Raw genomic sequence first — 5593 nt, 5'->3', positions numbered from 1 at the left:
ATATGTATATTAGATATATTTTAAATATATATTTTTATATTAAAAAATATTTTATCATTAAATAAAATAAAAATATTTCAAAATATGGCTGTTGTTGAATCTGTTTCCCATGGTGGGATCATATTCATATATAATAATAGAATCATGTCTCCTTAAAGAAGCAATATCTACCTCAAAGTAGTAGAGTATAATTGAAAATACATGGTATAACGTATTCTAAATAAATGATCTCATGTGTTATTAGTGTATATATTTATATATACATTTTTTATTTTATAATTTTTATTTATTAAACTAATGGAACATTAATTATATTTTATCAATTTTAGATTTGTTTGATAAATTTTTATTAATCCTTATATAAGCCAATTATTTTTAATTTGATCGAACTAGCATGTTTATATTAATTGAACTAGATGTTTAAGTCAATTTTAAAAATAATAATTAAAATAAAATAAAATTTATGAAAAGAAGTTTATTTACCTTAACAAAATTGGAAAGAACAATAAATTATGTATTTTCATATTATCTAATAATGTAATAAAATATTAAGCATGACAAAAGAGAAATAAATTTCTCAAGAGAAAAATAAATAAATTTTCTAGATAAATTATTATTTAAATTAGTCTATTTTTTTTATAAAAAAAGATTCAATTAAAAAGATTATTATTTAATTTTGATTTATAGCATTATGTTTCTCATTTTTTAATACATCATGATATATTAATTATCTATTTTAAATTATATAATTTGTATTATTTTACAAAACAAATTAATTTTATTGGGAGGGTATTGATTTTTATTTCTTATCATTAATATTTTTATCATTATAAAAATAATATTATATATTTTTATATTTGCTTTCATTTAAAAATATATATTCTAAATTTTTTAGAAAATTTACATTTAGCGACCGATTTTAATTTGGTCGCTAAAATTATTATAAATATTAATATTTTTTATTTTCTTAGCGACCGAATTAAAATCGGTCGCTAAAAAAATAAAAAAAATAATTTTTTTTTATTTTTTAGCGACCGATTTTAATTCGGTCGCTAAAATTGTTAAAAAAATTAATTTTTTTATTTTATAGCGACCGATTTTAATTCGGTCGCTAAATTTATTAAAAAAGTTATTTTTTTTATTTTTTTAGCGACCGATTTTAATTCAGTCGCTAAAATTATTAAAAATTAATTTTTTTTTATTTTTGTAGCGACCGATTTTAATTCGGTCGCTAAATTTATTAAAAAAAATTAATTTTTTTTTTATTTTTAGCGACCGATTTTAATTCGGTCGCTACAATTATTAAAAAAATTAATTTTTTTTTATTTTTTTAGCGACCAATTTTAATTTGGTCGCTAAAATTATTAAAAATATTAATTTTTTTTTATTTTTTTAGCGACCGATGTTAATTCGATCGCTAAAATTAATAAAAATATTAATTTTTTATTTTTTTAGCGACCGATTTGAATTTGGTCGCTAAAATTATTAAAAATATTGATTTTTTTTATTTTAGCGACCGAAGTCGTTCCGTCGCTATTTTAATCAACAATTATTATTTTAGCGACCGATTTAGCGACCGATTTTTTGCCACTAAAAATTCGGTCGCTAAATTGGTTGCTAAATAAAATTTGCAACCAAATCAGATTCGGTCGCTAATTAAGTCGCTATTAGCGACAGAAAAAAAATCGGTCGCTAATTTCGGTGGCTAAATTGACTTTTTTTTGTAGTGTTACTTATACGAGATTCATACTCCCACAAACACTAACTCATCGGAGTCTCTTTTGCAGGTACCTCCCCCATCTTGGAGCACCAGCGTACCCGTGAAGGAGGCTCACCGATCTTACCTGGCGGATCAGCTCTACAGCAGATTTCCGGTAAGAACAAGTATCATGCATACAACATTAAAATTAAATTGAAAAGTTACAAATTTAAATAATCAAAACAAAAAAATAAAAAATCCTTTCATGAGAGTGATTATTCATCAATATTAAACTTCATTGGAGGCTTGAGTAGATAAATTTATAACAATTTTATGTTGTTTAACATCAACTTTATCTTTTTCTTCAAAAAAATGGTATCTTGTTAAAATAATACACATAATAATAAATGAGTTAAGTAGGTTGTTAATGGATTGAGTTGATGAGAGTGTAAGTGGATTAGGTGGGTAGCCCGACCCACCACGACTTCAATCCGGGTGGGCCGAGTCAAAAGTAGGTTGTGTTACATTTTTTAGCCCATTATGAATTTATTTTTTTTGCTTGACTTGACCTGTTTTCAAGATGGGTCGGGTTGATCCACAGGCCAAAAATCCATTTTGATAACTCTAATTTTAGGTGTCAAAAATAGGTGATTAGTAATATAACTACTTTTCCTTCATTGAACATATGATTTCTATTTATCCTTTGATTAGTATACTTGTCAAAAAAAACATATAAGATGCATGATTGTCTTATATATTTGAGTTTTATATCTGTCAAAGGATCTAAAGGATGATATACTTGTAAAAGATACTCTAATACTTAAATGAAAATTTAGCATAAAAATCTATGTAAATAATAAATAAATAATAATTTTATTCTAAAATACATCACTATTTATATTAATCATAAAGAATTCTTGGACCTATAGATTTTGATGGAAGATTACCAGTTAGGTATTATTTCGTTCTAATTAACCTTGATTTACTATGTTACGTACTGAATGACACATAATATAACTCATCATTGATGGTGAACAGAGTGTCAACGACCAAATGAACTAAAAGAGTCCCAAAGCAATCATGCTATATTGCACCTATGAGGATATGCTTGGCCACCAAGTGATATGAGAATCTTCTCATAACTTTAATCTGCTAGACACATTAGGTTGACAAATCCACAACAGATGCCTTTCGACTTGTCCTAGAAATTTGTTCGACTACTGATAGTACTAGGAGTCTTTCCCTAGTCGAAGGAACAGCCAAAACCCTTTCATCAACTTTTTCTTTTGGTTTATGGTGCCTCTTATACTTCTTTAATATAGATAATAAGTAACTTGTTCTTTCATTATTCAGTGGTGTTAATGTTCTTCCCGTATAGTTAGTAGCAAGAGTTCACCAAATATTGAGGAAAATCATTTTTGTCGCCTACTCTACTAAAAAAGTATAGCACGCATTGTACCTATTAATTAAGGGTCTTTCAAAATCTTTTATATATTTAAGATATTTTCTGCTTAACATTTAATTTGCGCCATTGGTGGTTTTAGCACGGATATGGTCATTTTGTTTACAAGACAGAAGAGGATTATTCAATTCTGTTCCGACCAAAAGGTGGACTAGGGTTTTTTCCTAGATCGTGCCTTAGAGCCAGAACATTCAAAAGTGTAATCTGCCTTCTCAACTCACTACAACAAATATGGTTTTTAGTGACTAAAATAAAGTGACGAAAGTAAAACTTGTCACTAATAATATATTTTTTGTGACTAAATTTTAATTTGCCACTAGTATTATTTATAATAGTGGCAAAAAATAAGTCATCACTACAATTCTAGTAGTAGTGACCAAAATATGTTTGTCACAAAAAAATTTGACACTAATGTTTACAAAGTTTACTTTTTATTTTAAAATCGTCACTAATAAATTTTACTAAACATACAAAATATATTAGTGACAAAAAAAAATGACCTTATCATAAGTATTATAATCCATGTTTAGTGATTATAATATTAAAGTTATCATTTATTTTTAATTATAGACAAATTATTCATTATTCATCATTTAAAATTTGAAGTATTTGTGTCTATTAATTCTTATATATTAAATATGAATCTTTATATGAGAGTGTTTCAGGGGCTTTTATTATCTAATTTAATTTTATTAATCATAATTATTTATGAATTAAATATTAATATTTTAAAATAAATTATTAATAAATGAAAATAAATGTTTTGTTACAATACAAATTATTTATCATAATTCTAAGATATTATTTATATATTTAAAAAATATATAATTTATTATAAATTTTAATCAACTCATATATATTAAACATGAACCTTTAGAATATTTTAAAGATTTCTCTTCGACCAGAGAGTTTTTATGCATTATTTTAACTTCTTATCTAATTCAAATTTTATTTATTCTAATAATTTATGAATTAAATTTTAATATTTTAAAAATAAATTATCAATAAATAAAATAATATTGTGATATAATATAAATTATTTATCATAAATTCTAAATATAATTTATATATATTATATATTTTATTTGTTATAAAATTTAGTGCATATAATAAGTATTTAACATGTGCATTACACATGCCAAAATACTAATTATAATTAATTATAAATATTTAATATTAGTGTATTAGTAAATTATTAAAATCAAATTCGAGTAGTTAGTTTGACATGAGAAATATTTGGTGGCAAATCTTTCAACACTAAAAAACAACTAATCTTAAAAGTGGTGGAAAAAAATTGAATTGACTCGATTAATAAAATCAGAAAATTAAAGCATACGCAATAATTTGTTTAAATTAGTCTCTTTTCACTCATATTATCCCACAATCGCCTGAAAAATAATTTCACCAATTATTGATCTCTATACTTCTCTTTTATTCTATATTAGTGATGATGAAACACTTCGTAACTCTATAATAATTAAATAAAAATTAAATAAACAACTAATGTTTGATGGTTCAATTGGTATTGTAGTTGATTTCTAAGCTTCAAGGTCTTAAGTTCAAGTCTTAGGATATATAAATATATTATTTTTTTAATTTTTTAAAAATAAAAGGGTATTATAGTCTACTAGATGTGGAGACCAAGTAATTACTTAAAGGGATATCCCCTTTATATATACTATAGTGGGATCGAGCCTCTATTAAAAACAAAATAAAAAAAATAAAAAATATATATTGATCTAATTAATGTTATGATTAATCCATTAATTTTAAGTTCTTAAATTTGATAAAAAATATTTTTTCTATTTTTTTTAAATAGAAGGGTAGGATGATAAAAAGAAAATGTGGAAACCAGAGTGGTTACTGAAAAAAGTATCGTTTTTATATATTAATATATATATATATATATATATATATATATATACATATATATATATATATATATAATATTTTGACATATATTTAAAATATTTAATTTGATTATATATAAATGTTTATTATGAGTAATACAAAAAAAAAAATACAAGTTGAATAACAATGAATTAATTAACTATTTTAAAAAAATATAAAATTAGAGTAAAATTTTGATCATGGTGAGAATCAAGTACTGCACCTTTAGAAGGTTAAAATAAAAATAATCACTATTCGTAAGATATTTTATATTAATATTATATATTTACTAATTAAACATATAATTTAATGTGATAATTTATCCTAATATAAATAAAATATCAAAATAACTAATTAAGATATTAAATTTAATCTCAATATATCAAACAAGATCTGTTATTTTGTATAAAAATAATTTTAGAGATTTTTTTGCAACGAAAGAATTTGAAGAAATTCTTTTAACTTATTATCTAATTTAGTTTTTATTTATCATAATTATTTATGAATGAAATATTAATATTTTAACATAAATTATTAATAAA

The sequence above is a fragment of the Cajanus cajan genome, chromosome 3, assembly GCF_000230855.2.
Source record: "Cajanus cajan strain Asha chromosome 3, NIPB_CcT2T_4, whole genome shotgun sequence".
NCBI classification, from domain to species: Eukaryota; Viridiplantae; Streptophyta; class Magnoliopsida; order Fabales; family Fabaceae; genus Cajanus; species Cajanus cajan.
Note: the sequence above shows the minus strand (reverse complement) of the source record.